A 21678-nucleotide genomic window follows, 5' to 3' on the forward strand; every position below is an offset into this window, starting at 1 on the left:
AGCAAATATATATAACAATCAATCTGTTAAATGTTGGAAATGCAACCGAAAGCAATTGAGAACTAAGGAGTAATTTCCTGACAGTTAGAACAATTAATAAGTGGAACAACTTGCCTGCAGAAGTTCTGAATGCTCCAACACTGGAAGTTTTTAAGAAGATGTTGGATAACCATTTGTCTGAAGTGGTATAGGTTTTCCTGCCTGGGCAGGGGGTTGGACTAGAAGACCTCTAAGGTCCCTTCCCACTCTGTTATTCTATTCTATTATATTCTATTCTAAATACCAGTTTCATATTATCATATGTGGTGGACGTGTCCCAAAGCAAAAAAATACTGGAAGAAAATACGCATGTGGCTGGAAATTATGAGAAAACAACACATAGATTTGAAACCGGAGACATTCTTGTTGGGCATGCTTCCAGGAAACTACAATAAGGGTAACACATATTTAATTGTACATATCCTAACAGTAGCCAGGATTGTGTATGTACAATACTGTAAAAATCCAGAAACCGCTACAGATGACAGTATAATCAAAAAAATTCTGGAATGTGCAGAAATGGATAAATTAACCCTAAAAGTCAAAGGAAAAGAGGACTCAGAATATTTTATAACATGGGAACTATTCTATAAATGGTTAAGTGACAGATACTGAGGTTAAAGTAGTGGATTTATGTGAAATATGGATTGCATGAGAATGAAAAACTGATGAGTAAATATTTTGATGGTTCTGTGGGAAGTTAGCACTCACCCCTTTCCTAGAAGAATGAAATATTTTAGGAAATATTAAAAAGGCAGAATATTATGTTTCCCTGGATGAGAAATGGAGAAGCATGTTTTAAAGATGAAGCAGCTCCCATCTTCCTGCCCCCACCCTTTATCAATGTGCCAGAGGCAGAAACTCAATCTTTCTCAATGGACTATCATCTGCAACACAAAGGACCCATCTAGCCACAGAAATATACCACATGGCACATGGCACTTACATCAGCCAGCAAGGCTAGCTAAGACCCCCATCCCCTGGGAGTCTGACAACCAATCAGGATATTTTTTTTGGGACCGCAGGAAGTTCAAAGCCAGAGAGAGCATAAAACCCGGGGACTCGCTGTATCTCGCCCCTTCTCCCTTGAGAGTGGAGACAGCAGCCAGATGTGGGTTATGCTCATTGGTCAAATGTGGACTGAGCCTGTCAATTAATTCTTAAATCCCACCCCTATTCCTAGGGATTCCAGCTTTTTTGCTCAGTCGTCAGACTGGACAGTTGTGTGGAAAGTGTGCTCTATCTGCTTTTCAGCGTTAGAGTCCTATTTATGCTTAATTTCTTCTGTTCTTTCATCTACTGAACATTTTTAATTTAATTCACCTATACCTCAGAGGATTCTTAGGACTTCTGAGGACGTTTTCTACTCTCAGCATCAAAGAAAACATCGTTAAAACTGGTCAGTTTATCATTTCCTTGGAGCATTCCGCTCCCTTAAGGGGACGGGGGGTCAATTTCTCCTTTATCAGCAAAAGCTATTTAAATTGTAACAAATCAATTGTGGAGTCTAGCGCTCCCCTTGTCACAGCTAATTTAAGCTGATTATTAAAGTGGAGTTTCGCACTCCCTCATGCTAACCGCTTGTCGGCCACTGAATAAAGTCACAGCTTTACAGATTGTTGCTGCAATCTTTACATCAAAGTCGGCTTTGACGCTTTTAAAAACAGCCTCCCTTTGCTGCTGCTGACTTTAACTGATTTCAGCTGTTTAGCGCTGAATTGCGGCTAAAAATTTAGCCGAAAAGAGGAGTCTCACGCTCCCAAGATCATCTAAAAACCTCTTCTAACATAAATTGATTTCAGCTGCTTAGAACTGAGTTGCGGCTTCAAATCTAGCCGAAAGAGGAGAATCACGCTCCCAATATCAATTTACGCTCCCAAGAGCAATTAAAGCCTCATTTAATAATTATTCTACATAGGTACTTATAGTTACCTTAATGGCTTTTAACTGTTGGAATTTTATCTCTGCCTTACAGTTGAGCCTCGCGCTCACATTGACAGTTGAGCCGGTTGCCATTTGAATACCGGCAATAACTCAAGTTCCATTCCTGAGAGCCTCCAGCCTATCAGGCTGTGCTAGTTGAGTGCTGAAACACCATTTTGATTACTATCGCAGCTAGAATTTTACATTTACCTGAGAACATTAAACATATTAGCCTTTATCTATCCTTTCAAACTATTGAAAAATAATAAATATTTTAAATAACTTACATCTTACTGATTATAGATTTGGTCTGATTCCCAATCTATTATTATGCCTAAAGCTATCTCAAAATCCAAACATGGCCGAAAGGCTACAGTAAGAGAGCAATCACAGGCTTCATTTAGGGAGGATCATAATCAGAAACAAAAGGAATGTGTACTTTCTATGCGCACAACCACATAGTGCTGTCATCAGTCAGGACAAGACTGTTAAAAAGTCACGTAAAGAAATAATTATACTGACTCTAAGGTTTCTTAGTTCAATCATCTGAAGTTTGGGGTTCTAATCCCGTTATGGGTACAACCACTACTGAGGAGTCTAGCGCTCCCACGTTCTCAGTGCTTAATGCACCTACATCCTCTGTTCCTATCCAAACTTCTAATGAAGTGGACCAGGCTGGAGATCAAGCACAAATTAATTGGCGCACATAATATGGATGATGCTATTTCACTATAGCCATAAACTTTTGCATTTGAGGAGTTATCTCGCTCCCTGATTCTTGCCGCTTGTCGGCAGTTTTAAGAAAGCGCAGAGTTTTTCCCTGCTATTTTAAACTGCCTCACAGCTGATTGAGGCTAATTAACATTTTCGACTACGAGGCTTGACTTTCTCTGGCTATCTCCGTTTATCAGTGCTTTGATTATTTGGCCAAATTAGACTGTTTAAGACAGATCTGCCTTCATTTGAGACTGAGCAGTGCTTCAGTTTTTGACAGTTACGCCAGCTCGAGTTCTTAGGTGACTGCTCAGCCGCCATTTTGTTTAAGGGCAAGGGCACAGTTTTTTTCTATCAAGCCTCCAATCCTTAGTTCTGTACTGGCTATAAGCATATTCTGTCCTTATAAACTAAGACTGCCACATCTGGCTACTGGAAATGGTGTTGGGGATATAATTTACATCTATAACATGTTTATATTAATTTAAACTACTTTTAAATTTACGTTGCCCTATTACAGGGCTGATAAAATTTTAGGGGGTCCTTTCAACCCGATTGATTAATTAAGGCCAGTCATGCCTAAGGCTCTGGCCAAGTCAAAATTAGTGCCACAGTGCGAGAGCAGTCAGTGGATTCTAAAATGGAAGCTTCCAAGCATACACAAGTGGAAGGAGTAGCAATTAAGCCTTGTTCTGAGGCTCTTCCTAAGCGCAAGGAGAAGCTACTAAGAAAAACTATTGGCAAAGACAAAGGCACTGGCTCTGCCCCATTGGCTATAACGGTTGGGTCTCCAGGAGAATGTAGACATGCCTCCTCTCTGACCCCGGATCACATGTCAATACAAGATTTCCCTCTATTAGTTGAGCTATCTGATTTATGGGGATCTCCTCCTCCTGTTCGGAGTAACAATAATGTGGAGTCTAGCACTCCCACTCTTACGGTGGCACAGTTTGTGGATAGCTAGCTCTGACAGTTTTCAGAGTTAGACTGTTTTCTTTCATACCTGATTCTTTGGATTTGACCTTGGATGTCGTACTTGGCTATTCTTTTGTTTGCTGGACATCCTTTCATCGAACTGGTAAGTTTCTGTATGTTGGTTGAGCTTTCCGCTCCCGTGGGTGGCTAAAATTCACCGGCTTTGCCAGTGGAGCCCTGCATTTTAAACAGCAACTTCTCTTTGCGGAGTCTTGCACTCCCCACGGTCTTTGGGCAGCCATTTTTGTCACTGCCAGCCGCATAACTGTTAGTGGAGTTTTTCGCACTCCCTGCCTTTCGCCGCTTGTCGGCCTTTCACTCAGGCACAGCTTTTCTCCAGTAGACTCAATAGAGCCGCTTCTCAGCTGTTTGAGACTAGCTGCCGGGTTCTGAGTGGAGTCTTTGCGCTCCCTGACTATCACCGCTTGTCGGTTCTTTTCCTCCAGGCTCTGATTCTCTCCTGCGGAAATGAACAAAGCTCTGCCCACTGTCACTATTAACCGCTTCTCAGCTGATTGACCTTGCCGCCGGCTTCAAAGTGGAGTTTTCGCGCTCCCTGTGGTTTGCCACTTGTGGTCACATCACAAGGGCTTGGTGATATGTAAAATCACCCTAATTTATACCTGCTTGACTCTTTGACTTCTCTTACCGGTCCGCATCTCAGCTGTTTGACATTGCTGATCTGATCAGTAACGGAGCTTTGTGATCCCTGAGTTGGTAATTCTGGCCGCCATTATGTTTAGGGGCGAGGCTACACGTTGAGCTTCTCTCAGGCCTCCAGTCTTTCTGGCTGTGCCTGCTACCCTGGCCTAACCTTGCCTTCAGCCCTTTTGGCAGACATTGCTTCACCTTACAGGCTTGGGGTTAATTGCCTTCTCTTTTCTCTGTTGCTGCCTTGCATATTTATCTCAGAATGCATCTAGAATTTGACATTCCCCTGATACAGGACTGCCTTGCTTAACATGGGGTCTATTTTCAACTTCTTGGGTGTTATATGGCCTATCATGCCTAAGGCTCTGGACAAGTCAAAACATGGCCACCAGGCCACAGTAAGGGAACAGTCAGTTGCTTCCAAGCGTAAGATGCCAAGCATGCACAAGGGGATGGAGTATCCATTAAACCTCAGGCTAAGTTTTCTGCTAGATGCAAGGGAGAGCATCTATGGAAGCCTGTAGTCAAGGCCAAGGACAGTGGTCCTACATCATCTACAACAGCCAAGGTTTCTCCAGGGGAACATAGACGTGACCTCTCTCCGACCCCAGATCAGATGTTGCTGCAAGACTTCCTGGTGTCAGTTGAGTCAGCTGACTTATTGGGATCTCCCCCGCCTGTGGGGTATCAATGCTGTGGAGCAGGGCCGGATTTAGATGAAAAGAGGCCCTAGGCTACTCCACTTATGAGGCCCTTTCACCTATAGTGAAAGTGTAATTTTAATTTTGCTAACAATTTGAATGTAGGCCCCTCTTGACCTTGAGGCCCTAGGCTGAAGCCTAGTTAGCCTATAGGAAAATCCGGCCATGCTGTGGAGTCTAGCACTCCAGCTGGGTTGGTGGTTCATCCACCTGTATCTTCTGCTCTGGTTCAAGCCTCTACAGAGGCCGACCCAGCCTGAGACCATGATTCTACCCCTTTACGTCCAGAGGACAGTCAATGTATGATTGCAGCAATGGGGCAACGATCCCTGTCGACTCATACTTTCTCGACTGCCAGACCGATTACAGTGTATTCGGTCCATTCGGACTATTCGGCTTCGCTGGATGGAGTCGATATGGAAGATGCCCTCTCGCTTGCGGGCTCAGATTCTCCATCCATCTCCTATGTCAGTAGACACTCTGTATCGGAAGAGATGAGCCTCAGGAACCAGAGTTGTCGGAGGTTGAGGGCTTACCTCCGGATCAACCTGCATTCACGAGCCTATTTCCCCAGGCTCTGTTTAAGTCTCTTCTGTTTAACCCCTCAGCAGGACATTTCAGATCTCCAATTTACCATTCAGAAACTGGCCTCGCACAGCTTCTCTGTTAACATAGAGAAAGCCATCTGAAACTCTCGACTAGAATTCTTCATTTGGGAACTATGATTCTAGAATTATGGTTCCTAGATGACTAGAATTCTTCATTTAGGAACTATAATTGATTTAGTTGAAGGTAAATTTTTCCTCTACCCAGATCGTAACCCGGGTTGAGATCTCTTGTAGCCAGAGTCATAAAAGATAGAACGTCCAATGTTGCAGAAGCTGTGGATGCTCTACGCTCCCCTTGGCCACAAGGTCTGTTGTACGCCTTTCCACCGATTCCTCTAATTCCGAGGGTAATTCAGAAACTAATACTGGAAAGGGCGGAAATCATTCTAGTAGCGCCACATTGACCAAGAAGGTCATGGTTTGCAGACCTCATGAATTTATCAGTGATTCCTCCTTGGAGGATACCATGTATCACGAATTGCCTCAGCCAGGGCGTAATCACACATCCGGAACCACAATGGCTACAGATGACCGCATGGCGGTTGAGCGGGATGCTCTCCAGCGAAATCACATTCCATCTCCAATAATTAGAACCATACAGGCATCTAGGCGGTCATCAACACAACGAATTTATTCAGCAACTTGGCGCACATTTACATCGTGGTGTGAGACCCAAGGTTTTTCTGCTCTTCAAGCTTCTGTTTTGCAGGTACTGATGTTTTTACAGGCTGGTTTAGAAAAAGGACTTTCTCCCAACACTCTCAAGAGACAGGTGGCTGCTATCTCATCTATCCTGACATATAATTCCAATAATTCATTGTCATAAGATCCCATGATTCGTTGTTTTCTCAGAGGAGCAACTAACCTTTGTCCACCAGTAATACATCGATACCCTTCTTGGGAACTTTCAATTGTGTTGGATTCACTTATGGGTTTGCCATATGAACCAATAGACTCTACCAGTTTACGCCTATTGTCAGAAAAAGTTATTTTTCTAGTCGCGATTCTTCGGCGCAACGTATTTCAGAACTTGCAGCATTGTCGGTCCGAGATGATTTATGTGTATTCCATGTAGATAGAGTGGTCCTCAGATTGGATCCTACTTTTATACCTAAAATTAACTTTTCTTTTCATCGTTTGCAGGAAATTGTTTTACCAGATTTTTATTCCTCACCTTCCAATCCATTGGAAAACAGATTACACATGTTGGATGTCAGACGGGCACTGAAGTTATAGGACGGCTGATATTCGTAGGACAGAGTCAATGTTCATTTCCTATCTTCCGGCTTCATTAGGAATAAGGTATCTTCTTCGACGTTAGGTCGATGGATCCAAACAACGATTAAGATGGCATACGAACTGCGATCTTTGCCTCCTCCTACCAAGGTGACAGCTCATTCCACCAGAAGTGCTGCAACTACAGCTGCTTGGGCTTCTAGGGCTTCATTGTATGAGATATGCAGAGCAGCTACTTGGACCTCTCCTTCTCCATTTGTTAAACACTATAAATTAGATAAATTTGCCTCTGCAGAGGCTGATTTTGGGAGAAGAGTATTACAAGGTGTTGAGGTCAGGGAGGAGTTTTTTGGCCAGACTGTTCCCTCCCATGAGTTGGGACAGTAAACTTGGGTATGTCCCACATCTGGCTGCTGTCTCCACTCTCAAGGGAGAAGGGGACGTTGGCTATGCCTGATACGCCCCTTCTCGTTGAGTGGAGACAGCAGCCAGTCCCACCCTTTATCAGTCTGGGCACTAAGAGTAAAATTTATCTAACAGTTTGTTTATATTTCTACTTTCCACACTTAGAGTCTGTCTTCCTCCTTCACCAAAGCTGGAATCCCTAGGAATAGGGGCGGGATTTAAGAATTAATTGACAGGCTCAGTCCACATTTGACCAATGAGCATAACCCACATCTGGCTGCTGTCTCCACTCAATGAGAAGGGGCGTATCAGGCATAGCTAACGTCCCCTTTTCTGTTCAGGAACTCAAACCATGTGATCCTGTCCACCATTAAACCATCTTTCCATGCAGTCTCCATGTTTCCAATGTCTTTTTCCCCACTTGGAGCTGAACCCAGAAGGATATTTCTTCCTACAATTTGGCCCCCACAGATGGGACTCCAAGCTAATGGACCAGACCCAGGTAAGCCTCCCTTGCTAGCAGCAGACCCATTGAGTCTGTCTGCATGTTTTCGTGGACCTTGGCCATTTGGAACTAGGTTTTAAAGGGGTTTGGTTTTGAGTGTTGAGCTCAAAGGCTGCTTGGAAAGAAGATGAGTACCTCTACATTTTAATTTTAAAGCATGGAAAAGCATGGGAAATGTGTATATGCTTGCATGTATGTGTGTGAGGGCCCTTCTCCCAATCACAGCTGGATCTTGCTTCCTCTGTGCATTTCCTAACCGCAGAAAGACCAACAGTCTGGAGAGCCTGGGAGGTGCCAGTACTCACTGCTGGTCCTCCCAGATCCCCTTTTTGGATCCGAAAACCTATGGTGATTTCCCGACAGGAAGGGGCCCATACTTCGTAAGGGAATCAAAGTCCTTCCCAGAGCCTTTTCTCTGAAAACTGATGGCGGGCCACCCGGCTAAGTCAAAGTGATCCTTCTACCAAAAGGGTCATTGATAGCGGTAGTTCGCGGCTGGCAGGAACCCCCTTGGGAGAATTGCTCGAGTCCTGGGACGCCTGCTGGATGCCCATTTTCAGTGGCATGAATAAGAAATGAGCGGGAAAATTGTGTCAAAAATGGGCTCTGCTAAAAGATAACACTGGGAGACAAATTTGTCTAAATAAAGGTACTTAAAAGAAAAGGGAAATATATAGATAGGAATGTTGGGGGTTTTGTTTGTTTTGTTTGTTTGTCTCTTTCTCTGTCTTCTATGCAACCACGTGGTATGTTTGTTAAGATTTGTGCCTTCCCTAATTTAACTGAGATTTATGGTGGGAATGATAAGTGTGTGTGTAAATCTCAGAGTTCTGCTTTCCTCTCTTTGTCTTCCTTGTTTTTATTTGTGTATGTCTAAGTCTTTGTGCGCCCTCGAGGTAATTGTAACTGTAAAATGTATCTGATCCCTAGAGACAAGAATTTGAAATTGTTAGAGAGAGGAAAAATAAAAAAGGTTGAAGCAATGAAAAATGGGAGAGAGAGAAAAAAAAGAAAGAAAGAAAGAGCCTTTGCCTTGTGTTTGTCTGGCCAACAAGAACAGAGTAAAGAGAACTTTTCATTTTATTTCTATTTTTTTCTCCTTCCCTCTCTGTATCTTAAAGTAACAACTCAAGTTCATGAGGAAACGTTTTAAGTTCATCTACAGAAAAAAATTCAGTCTTGCACTCACTATATGTGTTTAAATGGTTTTACCTGTTCATCTCTTTAACGAAATATGTGAATCCAATTTTTTCTTTCCCATCTGTTGTGTCTCCATTTTGTTGAAACTGCATTATCTGTTTAGTAACTGCAATGCTGGTGTGTTGTTTCTTTTCAAACTATGCGTGCAAGTTATCTACCCCCCAAAAAAAATCTCTAATCCTGTTACAATGCCTTTCCTGGGAAGATTACCCACAAAAGGGGTGGAGGGGACCCTGTTCTCTTGTCTTTCAGCCCTGCACAAAGGACTCTGCAACCTGTGGAAGCAGAGAACATGGATCCAGATGCTGCCTCCAGAAGACACCCCCCATCTGATTGAACCAGGAATTGAGTTTGAATCCAGCCTCCACTGAAAGTCATCCCATCAACCAGAGTGGAGCAGACCTTCCCAAGCCTGATTGACCAGCCTTTCCACCAAGCACGTCACCCAGTAGACATGAAGGAAAAGACCCTGAGATGTACAAGTAAAGACTAAAAGACTCTTTTTAATCCCCAGAAGACGATCTGGAGAGACTATGGGGGAAGGTGGAAATTCATTGTAAGGTTTTCTTTCTTGTCAAATTTATATTGTAATCAGTTTATTGTAAGGATTGTATTTGAAAGTGGTTGCCACAGCAAGTTCTGTACACCTTAGATTTCTGTCTGGTGGGGAGGAGAAATACGTCCAAAATGTTTGTATTGCCTGTATTGTAAAAGTAGCTGCATATACATGCACACACAGAGAGACACACTATTCAGAATTAGACTGAAACTATTCCCTTCACTTACCTCCACCCAAAGCTTCTCCTAGGTTGATTTTTGCTCTGTGGCACTAAAAGCCCAAGTAGTCATATCTCCCTGCTAATTCCACGGGGGAGGGGGCAATCCCCCTCAGGCAATTCCCTCACTTGAAGAGATAGCAGAAAAAGTGATATCCAAAACCCAAGCCCTGACCGTGACTCACAAATGATGTTGCCCAGTTGCCCAGTAAGGAAAGATATGTTGCACTGGTGGTCTCAAGAGTAGAAGTCCCAGAGCTCATTGTGTATAATTCAAAAAAAAAAACCCTAAAAAAAGAAAGAAAAAAAGCCTGGATTGCACAGGCTAACCCCAATTTGGACTCACAAATCCTGGATGCACTAAAGTAAGAGCTAGGGCAGCTTCAGTAACCAACCCATGAAATGGGCAGCCTATAATTTAAAGGAAAACCATGGCTGTGAAAATTTTTGGGACATGTGCTTGCTTGAAACCTGACTGGAATCTCACAGAAAGTGATATCTGAAATCTGAAATAAATTGGCATAGAAATTGGATACTGTAAATTCTTACCAGAACTTTTCCCCTCGCTGCTAGATCTTCATGGTTGAAAGCTCTCCTTTTGGGAGCTACTGAAGGAATCATTTTCTGTTGCCTCTATCAATGCCTTCCCCCTTTGCATTAGAACAATTAAAAGCACCTATCAAGTCTCCCTGATCTGATCAATTTTAATCTTTTGCCAAGAACTTGTTTCAAAACTCATGTTTTGAAAAAAAAATAGGGATTGTAGGAAGTTAGCACCCACCCCTTTCCTAGAAGAATGAAATATTTTAGGAAATATTAAAAAGGCAGAATATTATGTTTCCCTGGATGAGAAATGGAGAAGCATGTTTTAAAGATGAAGCAGCTCCCATCTTCCTGCCCCCACCCTTTGTCAATGGGCCAGAGGCAGAAACTCAATCTTTGTCAATGGACCATCATCTGCAACACAAAGGACCCATCTAGCAACAGAAACTCACCACATGGCACCTAGGAAGATTACATCAGCCAGCAAGGTTAGCTAAGACCCCCCACCCCCTGGGAGTCTGACAACCAACCAGGATACTCTTTTGGGGGCCCAGGAAGTTCAAAGCCAGAGAGAGCATAAAACCCAGGGAATCACTGTATCTCGCCCCTTTTCTGTTCAGGAACTCAAACCATGTGATCCTGTCCACCGTTAAACCATCTTTCCAAGCAGTCTCCATGTTTCCAGTGTCTTTTTCCCCACTTGGAGCTCAACCCAAAAGGATATTTCTTCCTACAGTTCTTTAATCAATACTATAATGGAAGATAGTATACTTTTCAAAAACAATTGATATTGTTGTATATATGTTTATGTATATATGATTATAATGATGATGATGATGATGTTTATATGTTATCAGTTTGGACACCTAGAAAACACATTGTTCAACATAGAATTGGAATATGTGATATAAAACAATAAAAATATTTAACATTAATTAGACTGTATAAGCCTTTGACCAAAATTCTTCATCCCATCATCTATTTTTTAAAAGCCAAAACAGAAACACCCTAGACAATCTGTGCATTGTTTGTCACTTGCTCTCTCTCTCTCTCTCTCTCTCTCTCTCTCTCAATCTCAAATGGTGGAGTTAAAAAATATCCCAGGAAAAGCTATTGGTGAACCACTTCTGACAATGTGGCTCACAAACCTGCATAGCAACCAGGATTCACTCAAAGGACTATAATACACATGTTATATGTGCATAGTGTGCATGTTTTTCTATGTAGGAATAAGTGCACGTAAATGAGATAGGGCAGAAAATGAAACATTTAAGAATTGAACAGGATCACCAGCTCCTCCATTTCTCTTGAATAAATAGTCTTGATCCCTGATTGCTTGAGAGAGAGGACAGAGGAACTGTTCAAAACACTTTGGTATCAGTGGAATAACAGGTGAGTCAAGAAGGGTGGGCATGGCCAACTCGATGTCACTCGTGTCAAGAGGTGCCTTGCCGGCCTGTACTAGCCCCTCCCTTCCCAGCCACTTACCTGCCTGCCTGGGCTCTTTAGGGCCCCAACAAGAAGCAGTTGCTTCTAAGCCGCCATGAAAAAGAGTTGGCAAAAGAGCTGGCTCAGTTCAAATTGGATCTGGCCAAGAAGGAGTACCTCACTGAGGACTACGAGCATAGGCTTTCCAAGCTGAGGGAAGACCTGTGGGAGTGCAAGGCCAGGTACTGGTGCCTGGAGGCTCAGCGGGGTGAGCCAGTTCGAGGCCATGATGCAGTCCCACTGTAACAAGGCCCTCTGGATCTTTGCCACAACCAATGCTTCCATCCAGCCTTTGCCCAAAGCCCTGCACCAGGAATCTGAAGCAGACGCCGAGTCAGAATTTCTGCCCCCCTCCAACCCATACAAAAAGGCCCCCAAAGGGGGAAGACTCTCTGAAGGAACACAAATGCTCATTGTATGTATCTGGCTCAGGGGCCATAGTTTGAGGGCCCTTGATTTAGTGCAACATAAAAAATGCAAATAACTTTTCTGCAGACTACCAAAAATTTCTCGCAGACCACCAGTTGGTGACCGCAGTTCTAGTCCAAGCCCCTGCTTAGGCAGGAAACCCTACACCACTTCAGACAAATGGTTATCTAATCTCTTCTTAAAAACTTCCAGTGTTGGAGCATTCACAACTTCCGGAGGCAAGTTGTTCCACAGATTATTTGTTCCAACTGTCAGGAAATTGCTCCTTACTTTTAAGTTGCTTCTCTCCTTGATTAGTTTCCAACCATTGCAGTCCTATCCTCAGGTGCATTGGAGAATAGTTTGCCTTCATCTTCTTTGTGCCAACCCCTGAGATATCGGAACACTGCTATCATGTCACCCTTGGTCCTTCTTTTTATAAGACTGGACATATCCAGCTCCAGCAACCATTCTTTATATGCTTTAGCCTCCAGTCCCCTACTGATGTTTATTGCTCTTTGCACTCTTTCTAGAGCCTCCACATCTTTTTTACATCGTGGCGACCAAAAGTGGATGCATTATTCCAAGTGTGGTCTTACCAAGGCATTATAAAGTGATATTAACACTTCCTGTGATCTTGATTCTATCCCTCTGTTTATGCAGCCTAGAACTGTGTTGGCATTTTTTGGCAGCTGCAGCACACTGCTGGCTCATATTTAAGTGATTGTCCACAAGGATTCCAAGATCCCTCTCAAAGTCACCACTATTCAGCCAGGTACCATGTATACTGTACTGTACCTGTAAATTTTGTTTTTCTTCCCTAAATGTAGAACATTACTTTTTTCAACATTGAATTTCATTGTGTTAGATAAAGCCCAATGTCCAAGTCTGTCAAGATCCTTCTGTATCTTAAGCCTATCTTATGGAGTGTTGGCTATTCCTGCTAGCTTGGTGTCTTCTGTAAATTTGATGAGTTTCCCATCTATCCCCTAGTCCAAATCATTAATGAAGATGTTGAAGAGTACTGGGCCTAAAACAGAGCACTGGGGTACCCCACTGCATACCTCCCTCCATGTAGATGCTGTTCCATTCAGGACCACATATTGAGTAGGGTTGGTCATTCAGTTACGAATCCATCTGCTGGTCATGAAGTCTAACCCACATTTTTCAATTTTATTAAGTAGTAGGTTATGGTCCACTTAATCAAATGTCTTACTGAAGTCCATACCCACATCAAGGAAACAATAAATGGCTGCTGATCTGGCAGTGGTGAGTTTAAAGAAATCCATGGACCTTTGAGGAAAGCCATGATGGAGCATCTGGAGAATGTCTTGAGGCACCTTATCTAAGAGCTGATGTCTTTGAACTTCTTCCAGAACTGTCCTTCTGCAATATACAGAACTGTCTTCTAGGAAAGACTCAGAAAAGAAGAGCCATTTCTCTCAGCTGGGATTGACCAGGGCTGACCAGTTAGAGCCTCCTGTCCTTTTCTTTGATGGACAAGCTGCAAACATGATCAAACTCCCAAGCCTTGAAAGCTCAAAGCACATTGTCTGCATAGAGAACAGTTTGACATCAGGATGCTGAGCATTAAAGCTTGCTTTTGTGTTGTCTGCAGAATCTATTGCACTTCATACTGTTTGTATATAAATGTACCGAAATTTCACTTCCCTATATTTTTTCTCAAAAGCAATATAACAACATCATTCAACATTCTGCGACTTACCAATCAATCTCTGTAGAAGGAAACGAACTGAAATTGTGCAGCTGTAATAGTCGAAGATTTGTTGCCAGGAAGAGTCCACCAATGAGATGGTCTCCTGGTCTGTAGTAGTTGAGTGGGTCTCTTGCATCCCTCCCCAAAGTCAAGAAGCACTTGGTGCCGAGCATCCCACAGGCTGCCTGGGGCAACAAAAGCTCCATCAGAAGCAGAAGCAGTGGGTTCATTTCTGGGTTAGCCAAAGGCATCCTCCGCTTTGCATCTGATCTTAGAATCAGCAGAGCAGAAGAGTTTGGAGATGTTGAAAGCAGATTGCAGCAAGACTGAATTTTCTAATACAGTATGAAGTCCAGAGAGGAGTTACTAAATGATGGAAACATGGGTCAACACAACAGAGTCCATGAAGTGTAGACCAGCATCCCAGGGTCACAAGATAATTTATGCACTAACATTCATGATATCAAATACTACTATGTCTTGCTCCCGAGTCTGTTGATGTCCTCCAGAGATCCAGGGGAATAAGGAATCTCTTGACATTTAGCCTGAAGGCAAGAAAGAAATCACTAACATTCTATTAATTATCTGAGAAGTAGGAGGTCCTCCCTGCAGGCTGAGCTGGGATCCAGCTGGAAAACTCCTGATGTAACTCAATGTAATCAATTCCCAGAAAGCTTCCAAGACCAAATTGTTCTGGGAGTATTTGGGACACCTGTCATTCTGCTTAGTTGATTTCCAATTGGTTTCCTTTCATGATATAATATGTGACAGGTTTATTGTATGATACTGTGTTTTTGATATGATGAAGTTGTTACTGTTACCTTTTTTTATTGTGGACTTTTGAACTAAATGATGTTGATGCTACCTTAGGCCTACTGTGCATTTTTTATAGTTCAGACCTTTATGTTATAGGATGGATGCTTTATTTATCTTGTGGGTTGACATACACCTGTCTGAAGTAGAATGAACATAAATCAAAGAAATATCCATCTATTCACCCACCCATCCATTACACCTGGTGATGTGACCCAGTGGTGGGATTCAAAGTTTTTTACTATTGGTTCTTTGGCCATTGCTTGGTGGGCGTGGTTTGGTGGCTGTGGCAGGGGAATAATACTGTAAAATCTCCATTTCCTCCCCACTCCAGCGGAAGGATACTGCAAAATCCCCATTTCCTCCCAACCAGCTGGGACTCAGGAGGCAGAGAATAGATAGGGGTGAGCCAGTTAGAGGTGGTATTTACCAGTCCTCTGGACTACTCAAAATTTCCTCTACCGATTCTCCAGAACTTGTCAGAAACTGCTGAATACCACCTCTGGTGTGACCAAACGTTGATCACTTCATACCTGATGAAGGGGATGTCCCCATCCTGTTTTAAAGAGGCATTCATCAAGAATCCATTATTGGACCCTACCTTCCTGGACAATTGTCATCCAATCTCTCCATATCTCTCACCAATCTCAGCACTAAAGTATATCACCAGTCTCACAAATAAAACTGTTTTGTAATTATTAAGATCCACCAGACTTCTAGAAGAAAGTAAATTTTACACACACACACACACACACACACACACACACACACACCCTTGTGTATTCAAAGTTTTAAACAATGAAGTGTTTATTGGTGAATAAATGACCCTTGAAATTAAAAGTCCATCATTTGCATTGCAGCCATTTTTCTCCTATTGTTACCTGGATTCTGTTACATGGAGCTGATGAAATCTATTATAATTAATTTGAGAGGGGAAAAATACTATTAGCCTTTGCAGAAGTCACTTTTCAACCCCAATCAATAATACAAATGACAGCAGAAAAACCAGAAAAACTATTAAGGTGATAGAGGTGTCAAGTGTTTTGATAGCATACAAAAAGAAATGATACATACATTTACTCTGGGTTACGTCATGCCCCTTCCCAGGAGGTAGGTATCTTACTTAAAACTTGCACCTTCAAGAACTTTCAGAATATTCTCTCTATAGTTTAATGGCTGAAAAGGTTAGTTCACACAAATTTAAAAAAAAATCTCCTTGATTCAGAAGAAAAATGGGCATTCCTAAAATTTCGAAAAAGCTCTAAATTGTCATGCTAAAATCCTACTATGTCTTTACTTAAAAGCTGATACAGAAACTCAAAATGCCAAGTAATACTGCGAGACATAGAAAGATAAAAAGATGGAAGTTGGGCTTAAGCAGGAGATCACTTTAAAAAGCAGTCAGAGAAATGAAAAGTACCTAATGATGAGTTAAAATATTAAGTCCCCAGATATAATATATCCCCAGAACATCCAGGAGAATCAGTTTTCTACTTCACTTTTCAACATCAATTGCTGCTTTGTATTCAAATCTGGCCTCAGTACAATGATGTAACACTTAGGGATGAAGATGCAACCCAGCAGCCCAGCACTGGAAGCCAAGATGGAGAAGACCTGCACAGCCACCATGTATTTCCCTTTGGTGCTCAGATAGGTAGGCACAAAGGACAGCCAGACACTGCAGAAGACCAGCATGCTGAAGGTGATCAGCTTGGCTTCATTGAAGGACCCAGGCAAATTCCTGGCCAGGAAAGCCACCGTGAAGCAGACAGCAGCCAGAAAGCCCATATAGTCAAGGGCAATATAAAACATAGCAGCAGAGCCTTCATTGCACTGCAGAACGATCTCTCTAGGCTGGGAGTTCATGTCAGAATCAGGGAATGAAGGAAAAACTCCTAACCAGGTGAAACAAATGACAACCTGGACAATGGAACAAGAAAGGATGATGGTGTTGGCCAGACTCTTGCCCAGATATTTCCTCACTCCATTTCCTGGCTTTGTGGCCAGGAAGGCCAGCACCACCATGATTGTTTTGGCCAAGACAGAAGACACAGCAATTGAGAAGATGATGTTGAAGACTGTTTGTCGGAGAAGGCAGGTGGTTCTCCTTGGCCGACCGATGAAGAGGAATGAGGTCAAGAAGGAAATCAGAAGGGAGACCAGGAGAATGTAGGAGAGGTCCCGGTTGTTGGCTTTGACTATGGGAGTTTCTTGAAATGTAATGAAGATGCCCAAGACAAAGACTGTGATCAAAATTAGGAATAGAGCAAAGGTAGTAAGGATGATTCCCAAATTCTCTTGATGGGACAAAAATGTGTCATTTTTGGCAATACATTGATCTCGCTTCTCATTCTGATATTGATTTTCCGGACATCTGATGCAGTAGTTTGCATCTGCAAAGGAGAAATGTAACATCTGCCATGAATTTATAAATGAATGAATTTATAGATTAATGAATGTGTGTGTGGATATGCTTGCATTCCTAAATGTCCAAAGTTGATTAAGTGAAAAAATGTAACTATATTAAGAAGGGAGATAATCCAAGGGGAGACCATAGTTAACTTGACAAATACCTCCATTTTTCTCCATTTTTTTCCATTCCAGGGACTGTAGGAAATGAAAGGGGTGAAGGACAACTATCTTTATCATTCAGTAAGGTCTCTCAGGACTAGAACTGGCCAACCTGAGAGGGTTGGAATATTTCTGTTCCATTTGTCCACCAAAACCCAATGGTTAATGATTTATAAAGGCTGGGGGGAAACAGTGTCAGAGCTGGAACATAAATTACGGAAGGTCAGAGTTGGCTTGCTGTCAGGGTTCCGACCGATGCCCTAATTAAATCATGAGTCTTGAACCAAGCTTCAAAAGAAATCAAGTTATTTGTTAGGAACTTCATGTCAGCACTTTCCAAGTGAAGCCAACTCTGACTCCACATAATTTACACTCCAGCTGTTATCCTGTTTTCCCCTCCCCCAAGATGTGTCATCAGTAACATTCTCCAATGAAGCAATTTTGCGGGATGTAGAGATCACTCCCCTCTGGCTACTATGGGTTACCATTGAGACGGCCTTGACAGAGATATGGCTGGAATCTGCTTTTGTTTTGACTGCCATGCCATTCATACTATAGAAGCAACATCACATTCTTTCTCAAGATGAAGCAACAGACTGCTTCCTGTCATTTCCACTGATGCTTCACAAAGCTATAGAAGTATTTTCTTAGCTGTTTGGTTTCTTCTACATCTCAAAATCTCATTCAAGGGGATTCAGGCACATTATTGCTGCACACCCTTGGTGAAAACAGTCATTGTAGTTAAATAAATACTGTATGCCTTTGGCCCAAATCATCATCATCTTTAACAACCCTATAATCCCTTGAGGAATGAACTCTGGGCAACTGAAAGGAGCAAGCAGAGTTTTTAATGGCCGTATGCTCTTCCTGTTGCCAATGAGCTGTTTTGTTCAGGATTGTGCCCAGAGAGAGAAATATTTGCCTCTATCTATGTTCAAACTCATAGCCTCCTGATTATGAGGTGAGAGTTCCACCTCTGTGCCGCCACACTACATCTTTGGCCCAAATACCCAGATTCATCTTCATTGAAATGACTGCATTGATTTCCACTTGCTCACCTTCTTGGGTAGAAATCCTCCCTTCTGCACAGGGGACACAGTTGTAGCAACAATTTGGTTTCCCCTCCTGGACCACCTTGAAATATCCATGCTGACAAGCTTCCACACACTGGGAGTAAGGCAATGTCTGGAAGTGAAGAGAATTGGCATTCAGAAGCACCTGCAATCATCAGCTATAAAATGAGACATAGACTTGGAAGGGGCCAACAAACTAGGTATGTGCTAAAAAGATTAGAAATGGAAAATTCTGTTTCTCCCCCAGGGCAAACTTTGGTGGTGGTGGCCATTCCAGGGATGTCCAACAATTGTCAGGAAAGTTATTCTTGAAACTGGCAATATTGTGATAATCAACCATGCTTCCATTTTAGAAACTGACATGGAAGAAACAGGAATTCTGGAATTCTGCAGCATGATTGATTCTGCACACATTTTCCACCAAATATCCAGCTGTAGCATCAACCTCTTGAATGTCAAAATGAACATGGGGAACTCAAGTGATTTTGCTTCTCTCTACCCTTAAATCCTGCCTGCATTTTCCTACAGCCCCATGTCACTTCCTTCGATGTCCTTGGAACAGAACTCATCTTTACTTCACAAAACCCCTTCTCCATTGCTATTGCTGAATTAAAAAGAGTCTGTGTCTGAAGGCAGGATGTCTGATATATAGTTTGGGAAGGGAGGTGATACTCATGGAGATAATGATAAAACTGAAGAGATGGAAGATTTACTCCACCTGGTTCTGCCCATAGTGTCTCATGATGGCTTCCTTGTTGATGCTGAATTTCACTCCTGCAGATCCTTCTCTTGCCAGATTTCCAAATTTCACACTGGTGCTTGATTTATTATGAAAACCCACCCAAGTCACAAGGTCAAAGTTAGCCATCAAATCTCCATTCCCATCCAAGTACATTCCTTGCATGGTGTTGTTGTAGATCTGGGGATTCTTCAGGAAATGGTGGAGCTACAGAGTGTGAGGAAAGGAAGGTTTTAGATGAATGGAATCTGCTACATCAAGTTGTTATACAGAGATATAGGGAATTTGATTTTTTTTGAAGTTCAGCTTGTTTTCTTACCAGGACAATTCCCATAGATTAAGGTGCTAATAGGGAATATATGCTCCACAGAATCTGACATTCCAAGTCCCCTTTACTCTAGTTTTATGGTGTCAGGTTTCGATGCTATCTCAAAATAAATGAATTTCTAAACTGCCGATCTTTGAGGAAATTTTCTCTGTATTGAGCACTGCCATCCAATCCTGGCTCTTTCACAGTCAGAACTGACCTTTACCCCCCAATCCCTCCCTTTCCGATCCCCAATTCTCTGCTTCTCATTGGCTACCTTCCAAGCCACTTTCCTCATCTCTTTTCCATCAGATCACAAGAATATCTCCCCCCCTCCCATCTCCGAGGAGACAGAATCTTCAAAGGGATTTAGTAGGCAAAAGTTCAAGCTTCTCCTCTCTTTATATATGTGAGTGATGGGACTCTGACATATGGTTTATTTCTCCCTTTGGTCCTCTTGAAGGTAAGTAGAGAGCAGAAGGGCCAAAGGTCACCTGCAAAGCATTACATATGAATATGCCTGCTTACATCCCCTGATGCTTATGCATTAGTTTCTCCATCCTCCCTGAGAAGTATCAATAAGGTTGCATTCTTTCTTGTCTGTAGGGGTGTGTCTCAAGAATAGAGAGCCCTTATTGTGCGCATCCTAAGAGACATGGTGGCTCAGTTGCCAAGATGCTGAGCTTGTTGATCAAAAGGTTGTTAGTTCAGAGGTTCGAATTCCTAGTGACACGTAACTGGGTGAACTCCCGTTACTTGTTGCAGCTTCTGCCAACCTAGCAATTTGAAATCATGTAGAAAATGCAAGTAGAAAAATAAGGACCATCTTTGGTGGGAAGGTAACAGTGTTCCATGTGCCTTTGGCGTATAGTCATGTTGGCCACATGATCACAGAGACATCTTTGGGCAGCACTGGCTTTTCAGCTTTAAAACAGAGATGAGCACCACCCCTTAGTTTCGGGAACAACTAAAACATATGTGCAAGGGAAACCTTTATATTTTCCTATTGTATCCATCCAACAACAAACACTGCAGTGAGCCTTGATTATTTATTTTGGAACCTGTGTTTTGCTTCCACAAGAGAGAAGATCACCCCAACGATGCCCTTGAAGTGATGTCCCGGTGCCTGGAGGCCGTACGGATCTGGATGGGGAGGGACAGGCTCAGGCCCAACCCATCCAAGACTGAGTGGCTGTGGTTTCTGACGTCCCGATATAGTCAGTTGATGCCATCACTGACTATTGGGGGCGAATCATTGGCCCCCACGGAGAGGGCTCGCAACTTGGGCGTCCTCCTGGATTCACGGCTGTCTTTAGAAGAGCACTTGACGGCCGTGACCGGGAGGATTTTTCATCAGGTTCGCCTGATTCGCCAGTTGCGTCCCTTTCTGGATCGGGACTTTTTACGCACGGTCACTCATGCCCTTGTCACCTCCCGCCTGGACTATTGCAACGCTCTCTACATGGGGCTCCCCTTGAGGAGCACCCGGAGGCTCCAACTGGCGCAGAGTGCGGCCGCGCGGGTGGTAATGGGAGCGACATGGCGTTCCCATGTAACACCTCTCCTGCGCGAGCTGCACTGGCTCCCGGTGGTCTTCCGGGTGCGCTTCAAGGTTTTGGTTACCACCTTTAAAGCGCTCCATGGCTTAGGACCCGGGTACTTGCGGGACCGTCTACTACCACCAATAGCCTCCCACCGGCCGGTACGCTCCCATAGAGAGGGGCTCCTCCGGGTGCCGTCAGCCAAACAATGCCGACTGGCGGCCCCCAGGGGGAGAGCCTTCTCTGTGGGGGCACCTACTATCTGGAACGAGCTCCCCCCAGAGATACGGAGGATCCCGGATCTGCGCACCTTCCGCCGCGCCTTAAAGACCTTACTATTTCACCAGGCCGGCCTGGCCTAATTTTCCCCCTCTTTTATAAAAGATTTTTAAAATTTTAAATATCTTTTAGTATTTATATATTCAATTTTAAATTGGTTTTAAAAGTTTGGGGTTTTAAATTTGTCAGGGCCAAAATTATTTAATTTGATTTTATTCTATTTTTTAAATTTTGTATTGTATGTGTTTTTATTGTTTGGCTGTGCACCGCCCTGAGTCCTTCGGGAGTAGGGCGGTATAGAAATCTAATTAAAAAAAAAAAAAAGATGTAGAAGACACAGTATCAGTTTGGATATTTCAGTCCTGGAAATATTATTTGGCTTTGGGAATTTGGGAAACACATGTAAGTTCCATGTTCTTAATATCTCAAGGAAAGCTTGAAACATCAAATCAGGAGTGACTAATAT

This window comes from Pituophis catenifer, unplaced genomic scaffold (assembly GCF_029215685.1).
Source record: "Pituophis catenifer annectens isolate HBS135680 unplaced genomic scaffold, rPitCat1.0.hap2 SCAF_2, whole genome shotgun sequence".
In the NCBI taxonomy this organism is placed as follows: domain Eukaryota; kingdom Metazoa; phylum Chordata; class Lepidosauria; order Squamata; family Colubridae; genus Pituophis; species Pituophis catenifer.